Genomic DNA, 16,873 nt, shown 5'->3' with positions numbered 1-16,873 from the left:
TAGCTGTCACTTGGGCGTCCGGTCTACCCTGCTACTCATTTCATTAGCAAGATAAATGTATCTTACTGCTTGCTAGGCAACAGCAGAGTGGCCCTCACGTCAGACAACATCTTGCGTTTAGCTTTATGATGTCAGCTTGCTAGGCAACAGATTGGCCCTCATGTCAGACAACATCTTGCTTTCGCTTTATGATGTCAGATCATCACTGGTCCAATTGTCCTTGTGGAAGCGGACCACACAGGAGGATGAGATATCAGAAGTTATGCAGTAGGTTGCTATCTCTATTCATGACCGCAAGGCAAGTCGGAGGTGGAATGGGAAATACTCTGGAGCACTCAAAGCACTGTGGCCTTTTTTAAAGTGGGATGCAGATACAAAAACAGAGACTATCCTTACCAACAATCCTTCTTGAGTATCAGAGTCCAACATACAGAGTGCAGCGGAAGACGTTAAATGTGCTTCATTCCGTGAGAACGCAACTCTATAGTTCTACAGTGAGATAGTGCATTTCAGCCTCAAAGGAAGCAATGTCCTCAAACGGAACATTGGTGGCACCAGGATCTAAAGCAGGCTTAAGAAGCCTTGGATGCAGTCAGTCTTTTATTAACTATCATGACCGACACAATGTGATCCATAATACTTCCATTTTGGCAGAAATTACATTCAAGCACAGGCCCCCACTAGAAGGTAGTGATGACATTCAGGTGCTGAAAACGTCTTTTTAATGCCTAAAGGAATGATTGTGAGCTTTACTTACCATATATATTGGTCAAATGATGCCCTATGCCGGAAGACTGTCTTTTTTTTTTTCTTCAGTATCGGCAATGCAGAGACAATTTGTTGCGAAACACTGCCACTGCTGGTCATTCAGTATAATCTGCAGATGGAAAAGTCCACTGTTAGCACATTTACTACAAGCAATACAAAAAAATCATGATTTTTATAAAGGGTAAACAGATCAATACTATGGAGTTTGTATTATTGTGAAAATCAGCATCTCTTTAGAAAATCAAATCTCGATTTGTGTTTTTAACCTACCATACTACTCTGAATCTCATGCCTCTTTTGCCAACACGCTCTAAACAACTGTAGAAGGTACATTAGGACATAGATAGAGATCTTTTTGCCAGCCAAGTGGCAGCGTACCCCTCTCACTTTATTTGATTTAGGATATGGTACACCAGTAGCAATTAAGCCAGCTGATAAGTTGAGAGGTAGGGTTACGCTACAGTTAATGGGAATGATAAAAGCTATGAATAGCATGTTCATAATCATCATTTGAGCCAATTCCTAGCAGTTCAGCAATAGTGAAGTTGACTAGTGCTCAAACTCCCGTTCGTTCAAATTTAGAGGTCTTAAAAAGTGCCCTAATTTCGTACATTTTACCATCATAGCTGTCACTTGGGCGTCCGGTCTACCCTGCTACTCATTTCATTAGCAAGATAAATGTATCTTACTGCTTGCTAGGCAACAGCAGAGTGGCCCTCACGTCAGACAACATCTTGCGTTTAGCTTTATGATGTCAGCTTGCTAGGCAACAGATTGGCCCTCATGTCAGACAACATCTTGCTTTCGCTTTATGATGTCAGATCATCACTGGTCCAATTGTCCTTGTGGAAGCGGACCACACAGGAGGATGAGATATCAGAAGTTATGCAGTAGGTTGCTATCTCTATTCATGACCGCAAGGCAAGTCGGAGGTGGAATGGCAAATACTCTGAACCACTCAAAGCACTGTGGCCTTTTTTAAAGTGGGATGCAGATACAAAAACAGAGACTATCCTTACCAACAATCCTTCTTGAGTATCAGAGTCCAACATACAGAGTGCAGCGGAAGACGTTAAATGTGCTTCATTCCGTGAGAACGCAACTCTATAGTTCTACAGTGAGATAGTGCATTTCAGCCTCAAAGGAAGCAATGTCCTCAAACGGAACATTGGTGGCACCAGGATCTAAAGCAGGCTTAAGAAGCCTTGGATGCAGTCAGTCTTTTATTAACTATCATGACCGACACAATGTGATCCATAATACTTCCATTTTGGCAGAAATTACATTCAAGCACAGGCCCCCACTAGAAGGTAGTGATGACATTCAGGTGCTGAAAACGTCTTTTTAATGCCTAAAGGAATGATTGTGAGCTTTACTTACCATATATATTGGTCAAATGATGCCCTATGCCGGAAGACTGTCTTTTTTTTTTTTCTTCAGTATCGGCAATGCAGAGACAATTTGTTGCGAAACACTGCCACTGCTGGTCATTCAGTATAATCTGCAGATGGAAAAGTCCACTGTTAGCACATTTACTACAAGCAATACAAAAAAATCATGATTTTTATAAAGGGTAAACAGATCAATACTATGGAGTTTGTATTATTGTGCAAATCAGCAGTTCATTAGAAAATCAAATCTCGATTTGTGTTTTTAACCTACCATACTACTCTGAATCTCATGCCTCATTTGGCAACACCCTCTAAACAACTGTAGAAGGTACATTAGGACATAGATAGAGATCTTTTTGCCATCCAAGTGGCAGGGTACCCCTCTCACTTTATTTGTTTTAGGATATGGTACACCAGTAGCAATTAAGCCAGCTGATAAGTTGAGAGGTAGGGTTACGCTACAGTTAATGGGAATATTAAAAGCTATGAATAGCATGTTCATAATCATCATTTGAGCCAATTCCTAGCAGTTCAGCAATAGTGAAGTTGACTAATGCTCAAACTCCCGTTCGTTCAAATTTAAAGGTCTTAAAAAGTGCCCTAATTTCGTACATTTTACCATCATAGCTGTCACTTGGGCGTCCGGTCTACCCTGCTACTCATTTCATTAGCAAGATAAATGTATCTTACTGCTTGCTAGGCAACAACAGAGTGGCCCTCACGTCAGACAACATCTTGCATTTAGCTTTATGATGTCAGCTTGCTAGGCAACAGATTGGCCCTCATGTCAGACAACATCTTGCCTTCGCTTTATGATGTCAGATCATCACCGGTCCAATTGTCCTTGTGGAAGCGGACCACACAGGAGGATGAGATATCAGAAGTTATGCAGTAGGTTGCTATCTCTATTCATGACCGCAAGGCAAGTCGGAGGTGGAATGGCAAATACTCTGAACCACTCAAAGCACTGTGGCCTTTTTTAAAGTGGGATGCAGATACAAAAACAGAGACTATCCTTACCAACAATCCTTCTTGAGTATCAGAGTCCAACATACAGAGTGCAGCGGAAGACGTTAAATGTGCTTCATTCCGTGAGAACGCAACTCTATAGTTCTACAGTGAGATAGTGCATTTCAGCCTCAAAGGAAGCAATGTCCTCAAACGGAACATTGGTGGCACCAGGATCTAAAGCAGGCTTAAGAAGCCTTGGATGCAGTCAGTCTTTTATTAACTATCATGACCGACACAATGTGATCCAAAATACTTCCATTTTGGCAGAAATTACATTCAAGCACAGGCCCCCACTAGAAGGTAGTGATGACATTCAGGTGCTGAAAACGTCTTTTTAATGCCTAAAGGAATGATTGTGAGCTTTACTTACCATATATATTGGTCAAATGATGCCCTATGCCGGAAGACTGTCTTTTTTTTTTTCTTCAGTATCGGCAATGCAGAGACAATTTGTTGCGAAACACTGCCACTGCTGGTCATTCAGTATAATCTGCAGATGGAAAAGTCCACTGTTAGCACATTTACTACAAGCAATACAAAAAAATCATGATTTTTATAAAGGGTAAACAGATCAATACTATGGAGTTTGTATTATTGTGAAAATCAGCATCTCTTTAGAAAATCAAATCTCGATTTGTGTTTTTAACCTACCATACTACTCTGAATCTCATGCCTCTTTTGCCAACACTCTCTAAACAACTGTAGAAGGTACATTAGGACATAGATAGAGATCTTTTTGCCAGCCAAGTGGCAGCGTACCCCTCTCACTTTATTTGATTTAGGATATGGTACACCAGTAGCAATTAAGCCAGCTGATAAGTTGAGAGGTAGGGTTACGCTACAGTTAATGGGAATGATAAAAGCTATGAATAGCATGTTCATAATCATCATTTGAGCCAATTCCTAGCAGTTCAGCAATAGTGAAGTTGACTAGTGCTCAAACTCCCGTTCGTTCAAATTTAGAGGTCTTAAAAAGTGCCCTAATTTCGTAAATTTTACCATCATAGCTGTCACTTGGGCGTCCGGTCTACCCTGCTACTCATTTCATTAGCAAGATAAATGTATCTTACTGCTTGCTAGGCAACAGCAGAGTGGCCCTCACGTCAGACAACATCTTGCGTTTAGCTTTATGATGTCAGCTTGCTAGGCAACAGATTGGCCCTCATGTCAGACAACATCTTGCTTTCGCTTTATGATGTCAGATCATCACTGGTCCAATTGTCCTTGTGGAAGCGGACCACACAGGAGGATGAGATATCAGAAGTTATGCAGTAGGTTGCTATCTCTATTCATGACCGCAAGGCAAGTCGGAGGTGGAATGGCAAATACTCTGAAGCACTCAAAGCACTGTGGCCTTTTTTAAAGTGGGATGCAGATACAAAAACAGAGACTATCCTTACCAACAATCCTTCTTGAGTATCAGAGTCCAACATACAGAGTGCAGCGGAAGACGTTAAATGTGCTTCATTCCGTGAGAACGCAACTCTATAGTTCTACAGTGAGATAGTGCATTTCAGCCTCAAAGGAAGCAATGTCCTCAAACGGAACATTGGTGGCACCAGGATCTAAAGCAGGCTTAAGAAGCCTTGGATGCAGTCAGTCTTTTATTAACTATCATGACCGACACAATGTGATCCATAATACTTCCATTTTGGCAGAAATTACATTCAAGCACAGGCCCCCACTAGAAGGTAGTGATGACATTCAGGTGCTGAAAACGTCTTTTTAATGCCTAAAGGAATGATTGTGAGCTTTACTTACCATATATATTGGTCAAATGATGCCCTATGCCGGAAGACTGTCTTTTTTTTTTTTCTTCAGTATCGGCAATGCAGAGACAATTTGTTGCGAAACACTGCCACTGCTGGTCATTCAGTATAATCTGCAGATGGAAAAGTCCACTGTTAGCACATTTACTACAAGCAATACAAAAAAATCATGATTTTTATAAAGGGTAAACAGATCAATACTATGGAGTTTGTATTATTGTGCAAATCAGCAGTTCATTAGAAAATCAAATCTCGATTTGTGTTTTTAACCTACCATACTACTCTGAATCTCATGCCTCATTTGGCAACACCCTCTAAACAACTGTAGAAGGTACATTAGGACATAGATAGAGATCTTTTTGCCATCCAAGTGGCAGGGTACCCCTCTCACTTTATTTGTTTTAGGATATGGTACACCAGTAGCAATTAAGCCAGCTGATAAGTTGAGAGGTAGGGTTACGCTACAGTTAATGGGAATATTAAAAGCTATGAATAGCATGTTCATAATCATCATTTGAGCCAATTCCTAGCAGTTCAGCAATAGTGAAGTTGACTAATGCTCAAACTCCCGTTCGTTCAAATTTAAAGGTCTTAAAAAGTGCCCTAATTTCGTACATTTTACCATCATAGCTGTCACTTGGGCGTCCGGTCTACCCTGCTACTCATTTCATTAGCAAGATAAATGTATCTTACTGCTTGCTAGGCAACAACAGAGTGGCCCTCACGTCAGACAACATCTTGCATTTAGCTTTATGATGTCAGCTTGCTAGGCAACAGATTGGCCCTCATGTCAGACAACATCTTGCCTTCGCTTTATGATGTCAGATCATCACCGGTCCAATTGTCCTTGTGGAAGCGGACCACACAGGAGGATGAGATATCAGAAGTTATGCAGTAGGTTGCTATCTCTATTCATGACCGCAAGGCAAGTCGGAGGTGGAATGGCAAATACTCTGAACCACTCAAAGCACTGTGGCCTTTTTTAAAGTGGGATGCAGATACAAAAACAGAGACTATCCTTACCAACAATCCTTCTTGAGTATCAGAGTCCAACATACAGAGTGCAGCGGAAGACGTTAAATGTGCTTCATTCCGTGAGAACGCAACTCTATAGTTCTACAGTGAGATAGTGCATTTCAGCCTCAAAGGAAGCAATGTCCTCAAACGGAACATTGGTGGCACCAGGATCTAAAGCAGGCTTAAGAAGCCTTGGATGCAGTCAGTCTTTTATTAACTATCATGACCGACACAATGTGATCCATAATACTTCCATTTTGGCAGAAATTACATTCAAGCACAGGCCCCCACTAGAAGGTAGTGATGACATTCAGGTGCTGAAAACGTCTTTTTAATGCCTAAAGGAATGATTGTGAGCTTTACTTACCATATATATTGGTCAAATGATGCCCTATGCCGGAAGACTGTCTTTTTTTTTTTTCTTCAGTATCGGCAATGCAGAGACAATTTGTTGCGAAACACTGCCACTGCTGGTCATTCAGTATAATCTGCAGATGGAAAAGTCCACTGTTAGCACATTTACTACAAGCAATACAAAAAAATCATGATTTTTATAAAGGGTAAACAGATCAATACTATGGAGTTTGTATTATTGTGAAAATCAGCATCTCATTAGAAAATCAAATCTCGATTTGTGTTTTTAACCTACTATACTACTCTGAATCTCATGCCTCTTTTTCCAACACGCTCTAAACAACTGTAGAAGGTACATTAGGACATAGATAGAGATCTTTTTGCCAGCCAAGTGGCAGCGTACCCCTCTCACTTTATTTGATTTAGGATATGGTACACCAGTAGCAATTAAGCCAGCTGATAAGTTGAGAGGTAGGGTTACGCTACAGTTAATGGGAATATTAAAAGCTATGAATAGCATGTTCATAATCATCATTTGAGCCAATTCCTAGCAGTTCAGCAATAGTGAAGTTGACTAATGCTCAAACTCCCGTTCGTTCAAATTTAAAGGTCTTAAAAAGTGCCCTAATTTCGTACATTTTACCATCATAGCTGTCACTTGGGCGTCCGGTCTACCCTGCTACTCATTTCATTAGCAAGATAAATGTATCTTACTGCTTGCTAGGCAACAACAGAGTGGCCCTCACGTCAGACAACATCTTGCATTTAGCTTTATGATGTCAGCTTGCTAGGCAACAGATTGGCCCTCATGTCAGACAACATCTTGCCTTCGCTTTATGATGTCAGATCATCACCGGTCCAATTGTCCTTGTGGAAGCGGACCACACAGGAGGATGAGATATCAGAAGTTATGCAGTAGGTTGCTATCTCTATTCATGACCGCAAGGCAAGTCGGAGGTGGAATGGCAAATACTCTGAACCACTCCAAGCACTGTGGCCTTTTTTAAAGTGGGATGCAGATACAAAAACAGAGACTATCCTTACCAACAATCCTTCTTGAGTATCAGAGTCCAACATACAGAGTGCAGCGGAAGACGTTAAATGTGCTTCATTCCGTGAGAACGCAACTCTATAGTTCTACAGTGAGATAGTGCATTTCAGCCTCAAAGGAAGCAATGTCCTCAAACGGAACATTGGTGGCACCAGGATCTAAAGCAGGCTTAAGAAGCCTTGGATGCAGTCAGTCTTTTATTAACTATCATGACCGACACAATGTGATCCATAATACTTCCATTTTGACAGAAATTACATTCAAGCACAGGCCCCCACTAGAAGGTAGTGATGACATTCAGGTGCTGAAAACGTCTTTTTAATGCCTAAAGGAATGATTGTGAGCTTTACTTACCATATATATTGGTCAAATGATGCCCTATGCCGGAAGACTGTCTTTTTTTTTTTTCTTCAGTATCGGCAATGCAGAGACAATTTGTTGCGAAACACTGCCACTGCTGGTCATTCAGTATAATCTGCAGATGGAAAAGTCCACTGTTAGCACATTTACTACAAGCAATACAAAAAAATCATGATTTTTATAAAGGGTAAACAGATCAATACTATGGAGTTTGTATTATTGTGAAAATCAGCATCTCATTAGAAAATCAAATCTCGATTTGTGTTTTTAACCTACCATACTACTCTGAATCTCATGCCTCTTTTTCCAACACGCTCTAAACAACTGTAGAAGGTACATTAGGACATAGATAGAGATCTTTTTGCCAGCCAAGTGGCAGCGTACCCCTCTCACTTTATTTGATTTAGGATATGGTACACCAGTAGCAATTAAGCCAGCTGATAAGTTGAGAGGTAGGGTTACGCTACAGTTAATGGGAATGATAAAAGCTATGAATAGCATGTTCATAATCATCATTTGAGCCAATTCCTAGCAGTTCAGCAATAGTGAAGTTGACTAGTGCTCAAACTCCCGTTCGTTCAAATTTAGAGGTCTTAAAAAGTGCCCTAATTTCGTACATTTTACCATCATAGCTGTCACTTGGGCGTCCGGTCTACCCTGCTACTCATTTCATTAGCAAGATAAATGTATCTTACTGCTTGCTAGGCAACAGCAGAGTGGCCCTCACGTCAGACAACATCTTGCATTTAGCTTTATGATGTCAGCTTGCTAGGCAACAGATTGGCCCTCATGTCAGACAACATCTTGCTTTCGCTTTATGATGTCAGATCATCACTGGTCCAATTGTCCTTGTGGAAGCGGACCACACAGGAGGATGAGATATCAGAAGTTATGCAGTAGGTTGCTATCTCTATTCATGACCGCAAGGCAAGTCGGAGGTGGAATGGCAAATACTCTGAACCACTCAAAGCACTGTGGCCTTTTTTAAAGTGGGATGCAGATACAAAAACAGAGACTATCCTTACCAACAATCCTTCTTGAGTATCAGAGTCCAACATACAGAGTGCAGCGGAAGACGTTAAATGTGCTTCATTCCGTGAGAACGCAACTCTATAGTTCTACAGTGAGATAGTGCATTTCAGCCTCAAAGGAAGCAATGTCCTCAAACGGAACATTGGTGGCACCAGGATCTAAAGCAGGCTTAAGAAGCCTTGGATGCAGTCAGTCTTTTATTAACTATCATGACCGACACAATGTGATCCATAATACTTCCATTTTGGCAGAAATTACATTCAAGCACAGGCCCCCACTAGAAGGTAGTGATGACATTCAGGTGCTGAAAACGTCTTTTTAATGCCTAAAGGAATGATTGTGAGCTTTACTTACCATATATATTGGTCAAATGATGCCCTATGCCGGAAGACTGTCTTTTTTTTTTTTCTTCAGTATCGGCAATGCAGAGACAATTTGTTGCGAAACACTGCCACTGCTGGTCATTCAGTATAATCTGCAGATGGAAAAGTCCACTGTTAGCACATTTACTACAAGCAATACAAAAAAATCATGATTTTTATAAAGGGTAAACAGATCAATACTATGGAGTTTGTATTATTGTGAAAATCAGCATCTCATTAGAAAATCAAATCTCGATTTGTGTTTTTAACCTACCATACTACTCTGAATCTCATGCCTCTTTTTCCAACACGCTCTAAACAACTGTAGAAGGTACATTAGGACATAGATAGAGATCTTTTTGCCAGCCAAGTGGCAGCGTACCCCTCTCACTTTATTTGATTTAGGATATGGTACACCAGTAGCAATTAAGCCAGCTGATAAGTTGAGAGGTAGGGTTACGCTACAGTTAATGGGAATGATAAAAGCTATGAATAGCATGTTCATAATCATCATTTGAGCCAATTCCTAGCAGTTCAGCAATAGTGAAGTTGACTAATGCTCAAACTCCCGTTCGTTCAAATTTAGAGGTCTTAAAAAGTGCCCTAATTTCGTACATTTTACCATCATAGCTGTCACTTGGGCGTCCGGTCTACCCTGCTACTCAGTTCATTAGCAAGATAAATGTATCTTACTGCTTGCTAGGCAACAGCAGAGTGGCCCTCACGTCAGACAACATCTTGCGTTTAGCTTTATGATGTCAGCTTGCTAGGCAACAGATTGGCCCTCATGTCAGACAACATCTTGCTTTCGCTTTATGATGTCAGATCATCACTGGTCCAATTGTCCTTGTGGAAGCGGACCACACAGGAGGATGAGATATCAGAAGTTATGCAGTAGGTTGCTATCTCTATTCATGACCGCAAGGCAAGTCGGAGGTGGAATGGCAAATACTCTGAAGCACTCAAAGCACTGTGGCCTTTTTTAAAGTGGGATGCAGATACAAAAACAGAGACTATCCTTACCAACAATCCTTCTTGAGTATCAGAGTCCAACATACAGAGTGCAGCGGAAGACGTTAAATGTGCTTCATTCCGTGAGAACGCAACTCTATAGTTCTACAGTGAGATAGTGCATTTCAGCCTCAAAGGAAGCAATGTCCTCAAACGGAACATTGGTGGCACCAGGATCTAAAGCAGGCTTAAGAAGCCTTGGATGCAGTCAGTCTTTTATTAACTATCATGACCGACACAATGTGATCCATAATACTTCCATTTTGGCAGAAATTACATTCAAGCACAGGCCCCCACTAGAAGGTAGTGATGACATTCAGGTGCTGAAAACGTCTTTTTAATGCCTAAAGGAATGATTGTGAGCTTTACTTACCATATATATTGGTCAAATGATGCCCTATGCCGGAAGACTGTCTTTTTTTTTTTTCTTCAGTATCGGCAATGCAGAGACAATTTGTTGCGAAACACTGCCACTGCTGGTCATTCAGTATAATCTGCAGATGGAAAAGTCCACTGTTAGCACATTTACTACAAGCAATACAAAAAAATCATGATTTTTATAAAGGGTAAACAGATCAATACTATGGAGTTTGTATTATTGTGCAAATCAGCAGTTCATTAGAAAATCAAATCTCGATTTGTGATTTTAACCTACCATACTACTCTGAATCTCATGCCTCATTTGGCAACACCCTCTAAACAACTGTAGAAGGTACATTAGGACATAGATAGAGATCTTTTTGCCATCCAAGTGGCAGGGTACCCCTCTCACTTTATTTGTTTTAGGATATGGTACACCAGTAGCAATTAAGCCAGCTGATAAGTTGAGAGGTAGGGTTACGCTACAGTTAATGGGAATATTAAAAGCTATGAATAGCATGTTCATAATCATCATTTGAGCCAATTCCTAGCAGTTCAGCAATAGTGAAGTTGACTAATGCTCAAACTCCCGTTCGTTCAAATTTAAAGGTCTTAAAAAGTGCCCTAATTTCGTACATTTTACCATCATAGCTGTCACTTGGGCGTCCGGTCTACCCTGCTACTCATTTCATTAGCAAGATAAATGTATCTTACTGCTTGCTAGGCAACAACAGAGTGGCCCTCACGTCAGACAACATCTTGCATTTAGCTTTATGATGTCAGCTTGCTAGGCAACAGATTGGCCCTCATGTCAGACAACATCTTGCCTTCGCTTTATGATGTCAGATCATCACCGGTCCAATTGTCCTTGTGGAAGCGGACCACACAGGAGGATGAGATATCAGAAGTTATGCAGTAGGTTGCTATCTCTATTCATGACCGCAAGGCAAGTCGGAGGTGGAATGGCAAATACTCTGAACCACTCAAAGCACTGTGGCCTTTTTTAAAGTGGGATGCAGATACAAAAACAGAGACTATCCTTACCAACAATCCTTCTTGAGTATCAGAGTCCAACATACAGAGTGCAGCGGAAGACGTTAAATGTGCTTCATTCCGTGAGAACGCAACTCTATAGTTCTACAGTGAGATAGTGCATTTCAGCCTCAAAGGAAGCAATGTCCTCAAACGGAACATTGGTGGCACCAGGATCTAAAGCAGGCTTAAGAAGCCTTGGATGCAGTCAGTCTTTTATTAACTATCATGACCGACACAATGTGATCCAAAATACTTCCATTTTGGCAGAAATTACATTCAAGCACAGGCCCCCACTAGAAGGTAGTGATGACATTCAGGTGCTGAAAACGTCTTTTTAATGCCTAAAGGAATGATTGTGAGCTTTACTTACCATATATATTGGTCAAATGATGCCCTATGCCGGAAGACTGTCTTTTTTTTTTTCTTCAGTATCGGCAATGCAGAGACAATTTGTTGCGAAACACTGCCACTGCTGGTCATTCAGTATAATCTGCAGATGGAAAAGTCCACTGTTAGCACATTTACTACAAGCAATACAAAAAAATCATGATTTTTATAAAGGGTAAACAGATCAATACTATGGAGTTTGTATTATTGTGAAAATCAGCATCTCTTTAGAAAATCAAATCTCGATTTGTGTTTTTAACCTACTATACTACTCTGAATCTCATGCCTCTTTTTCCAACACGCTCTAAACAACTGTAGAAGGTACATTAGGACATAGATAGAGATCTTTTTGCCAGCCAAGTGGCAGCGTACCCCTCTCACTTTATTTGATTTAGGATATGGTACACCAGTAGCAATTAAGCCAGCTGATAAGTTGAGAGGTAGGGTTACGCTACAGTTAATGGGAATATTAAAAGCTATGAATAGCATGTTCATAATCATCATTTGAGCCAATTCCTAGCAGTTCAGCAATAGTGAAGTTGACTAATGCTCAAACTCCCGTTCGTTCAAATTTAAAGGTCTTAAAAAGTGCCCTAATTTCGTACATTTTACCATCATAGCTGTCACTTGGGCGTCCGGTCTACCCTGCTACTCATTTCATTAGCAAGATAAATGTATCTTACTGCTTGCTAGGCAACAACAGAGTGGCCCTCACGTCAGACAACATCTTGCATTTAGCTTTATGATGTCAGCTTGCTAGGCAACAGATTGGCCCTCATGTCAGACAACATCTTGCCTTCGCTTTATGATGTCAGATCATCACCGGTCCAATTGTCCTTGTGGAAGCGGACCACACAGGAGGATGAGATATCAGAAGTTATGCAGTAGGTTGCTATCTCTATTCATGACCGCAAGGCAAGTCGGAGGTGGAATGGCAAATACTCTGAACCACTCCAAGCACTGTGGCCTTTTTTAAAGTGGGATGCAGATACAAAAACAGAGACTATCCTTACCAACAATCCTTCTTGAGTATCAGAGTCCAACATACAGAGTGCAGCGGAAGACGTTAAATGTGCTTCATTCCGTGAGAACGCAACTCTATAGTTCTACAGTGAGATAGTGCATTTCAGCCTCAAAGGAAGCAATGTCCTCAAACGGAACATTGGTGGCACCAGGATCTAAAGCAGGCTTAAGAAGCCTTGGATGCAGTCAGTCTTTTATTAACTATCATGACCGACACAATGTGATCCATAATACTTCCATTTTGACAGAAATTACATTCAAGCACAGGCCCCCACTAGAAGGTAGTGATGACATTCAGGTGCTGAAAACGTCTTTTTAATGCCTAAAGGAATGATTGTGAGCTTTACTTACCATATATATTGGTCAAATGATGCCCTATGCCGGAAGACTGTCTTTTTTTTTTTTCTTCAGTATCGGCAATGCAGAGACAATTTGTTGCGAAACACTGCCACTGCTGGTCATTCAGTATAATCTGCAGATGGAAAAGTCCACTGTTAGCACATTTACTACAAGCAATACAAAAAAATCATGATTTTTATAAAGGGTAAACAGATCAATACTATGGAGTTTGTATTATTGTGAAAATCAGCATCTCATTAGAAAATCAAATCTCGATTTGTGTTTTTAACCTACCATACTACTCTGAATCTCATGCCTCTTTTTCCAACACGCTCTAAACAACTGTAGAAGGTACATTAGGACATAGATAGAGATCTTTTTGCCAGCCAAGTGGCAGCGTACCCCTCTCACTTTATTTGATTTAGGATATGGTACACCAGTAGCAATTAAGCCAGCTGATAAGTTGAGAGGTAGGGTTACGCTACAGTTAATGGGAATGATAAAAGCTATGAATAGCATGTTCATAATCATCATTTGAGCCAATTCCTAGCAGTTCAGCAATAGTGAAGTTGACTAGTGCTCAAACTCCCGTTCGTTCAAATTTAGAGGTCTTAAAAAGTGCCCTAATTTCGTACATTTTACCATCATAGCTGTCACTTGGGCGTCCGGTCTACCCTGCTACTCATTTCATTAGCAAGATAAATGTATCTTACTGCTTGCTAGGCAACAGCAGAGTGGCCCTCACGTCAGACAACATCTTGCATTTAGCTTTATGATGTCAGCTTGCTAGGCAACAGATTGGCCCTCATGTCAGACAACATCTTGCTTTCGCTTTATGATGTCAGATCATCACTGGTCCAATTGTCCTTGTGGAAGCGGACCACACAGGAGGATGAGATATCAGAAGTTATGCAGTAGGTTGCTATCTCTATTCATGACCGCAAGGCAAGTCGGAGGTGGAATGGCAAATACTCTGAACCACTCAAAGCACTGTGGCCTTTTTTAAAGTGGGATGCAGATACAAAAACAGAGACTATCCTTACCAACAATCCTTCTTGAGTATCAGAGTCCAACATACAGAGTGCAGCGGAAGACGTTAAATGTGCTTCATTCCGTGAGAACGCAACTCTATAGTTCTACAGTGAGATAGTGCATTTCAGCCTCAAAGGAAGCAATGTCCTCAAACGGAACATTGGTGGCACCAGGATCTAAAGCAGGCTTAAGAAGCCTTGGATGCAGTCAGTCTTTTATTAACTATCATGACCGACACAATGTGATCCATAATACTTCCATTTTGGCAGAAATTACATTCAAGCACAGGCCCCCACTAGAAGGTAGTGATGACATTCAGGTGCTGAAAACGTCTTTTTAATGCCTAAAGGAATGATTGTGAGCTTTACTTACCATATATATTGGTCAAATGATGCCCTATGCCGGAAGACTGTCTTTTTTTTTTTTCTTCAGTATCGGCAATGCAGAGACAATTTGTTGCGAAACACTGCCACTGCTGGTCATTCAGTATAATCTGCAGATGGAAAAGTCCACTGTTAGCACATTTACTACAAGCAATACAAAAAAATCATGATTTTTATAAAGGGTAAACAGATCAATACTATGGAGTTTGTATTATTGTGAAAATCAGCATCTCATTAGAAAATCAAATCTCGATTTGTGTTTTTAACCTACCATACTACTCTGAATCTCATGCCTCTTTTTCCAACACGCTCTAAACAACTGTAGAAGGTACATTAGGACATAGATAGAGATCTTTTTGCCAGCCAAGTGGCAGCGTACCCCTCTCACTTTATTTGATTTAGGATATGGTACACCAGTAGCAATTAAGCCAGCTGATAAGTTGAGAGGTAGGGTTACGCTACAGTTAATGGGAATGATAAAAGCTATGAATAGCATGTTCATAATCATCATTTGAGCCAATTCCTAGCAGTTCAGCAATAGTGAAGTTGACTAATGCTCAAACTCCCGTTCGTTCAAATTTAGAGGTCTTAAAAAGTGCCCTAATTTCGTACATTTTACCATCATAGCTGTCACTTGGGCGTCCGGTCTACCCTGCTACTCAGTTCATTAGCAAGATAAATGTATCTTACTGCTTGCTAGGCAACAGCAGAGTGGCCCTCACGTCAGACAACATCTTGCGTTTAGCTTTATGATGTCAGCTTGCTAGGCAACAGATTGGCCCTCATGTCAGACAACATCTTGCTTTCGCTTTATGATGTCAGATCATCACTGGTCCAATTGTCCTTGTGGAAGCGGACCACACAGGAGGATGAGATATCAGAAGTTATGCAGTAGGTTGCTATCTCTATTCATGACCGCAAGGCAAGTCGGAGGTGGAATGGCAAATACTCTGAAGCACTCAAAGCACTGTGGCCTTTTTTAAAGTGGGATGCAGATACAAAAACAGAGACTATCCTTACCAACAATCCTTCTTGAGTATCAGAGTCCAACATACAGAGTGCAGCGGAAGACGTTAAATGTGCTTCATTCCGTGAGAACGCAACTCTATAGTTCTACAGTGAGATAGTGCATTTCAGCCTCAAAGGAAGCAATGTCCTCAAACGGAACATTGGTGGCACCAGGATCTAAAGCAGGCTTAAGAAGCCTTGGATGCAGTCAGTCTTTTATTAACTATCATGACCGACACAATGTGATCCATAATACTTCCATTTTGGCAGAAATTACATTCAAGCACAGGCCCCCACTAGAAGGTAGTGATGACATTCAGGTGCTGAAAACGTCTTTTTAATGCCTAAAGGAATGATTGTGAGCTTTACTTACCATATATATTGGTCAAATGATGCCCTATGCCGGAAGACTGTCTTTTTTTTTTTTCTTCAGTATCGGCAATGCAGAGACAATTTGTTGCGAAACACTGCCACTGCTGGTCATTCAGTATAATCTGCAGATGGAAAAGTCCACTGTTAGCACATTTACTACAAGCAATACAAAAAAATCATGATTTTTATAAAGGGTAAACAGATCAATACTATGGAGTTTGTATTATTGTGCAAATCAGCAGTTCATTAGAAAATCAAATCTCGATTTGTGTTTTTAACCTACCATACTACTCTGAATCTCATGCCTCATTTGGCAACACCCTCTAAACAACTGTAGAAGGTACATTAGGACATAGATAGAGATCTTTTTGCCATCCAAGTGGCAGGGTACCCCTCTCACTTTATTTGTTTTAGGATATGGTACACCAGTAGCAATTAAGCCAGCTGATAAGTTGAGAGGTAGGGTTACGCTACAGTTAATGGGAATATTAAAAGCTATGAATAGCATGTTCATAATCATCATTTGAGCCAATTCCTAGCAGTTCAGCAATAGTGAAGTTGACTAATGCTCAAACTCCCGTTCGTTCAAATTTAAAGGTCTTAAAAAGTGCCCTAATTTCGTACATTTTACCATCATAGCTGTCACTTGGGCGTCCGGTCTACCCTGCTACTCATTTCATTAGCAAGATAAATGTATCTTACTGCTTGCTAGGCAACAACAGAGTGGCCCTCACGTCAGACAACATCTTGCATTTAGCTTTATGATGTCAGCTTGCTAGGCAACAGATTGGCCCTCATGTCAGACAAC

Source organism: Lissotriton vulgaris, chromosome 12 (assembly GCF_964263255.1).
Source record: "Lissotriton vulgaris chromosome 12, aLisVul1.2, whole genome shotgun sequence".
In the NCBI taxonomy this organism is placed as follows: domain Eukaryota; kingdom Metazoa; phylum Chordata; class Amphibia; order Caudata; family Salamandridae; genus Lissotriton; species Lissotriton vulgaris.
The sequence above is the reverse complement of the archived record's forward strand: the minus strand, read 5'-3'. Positions refer to the sequence as shown.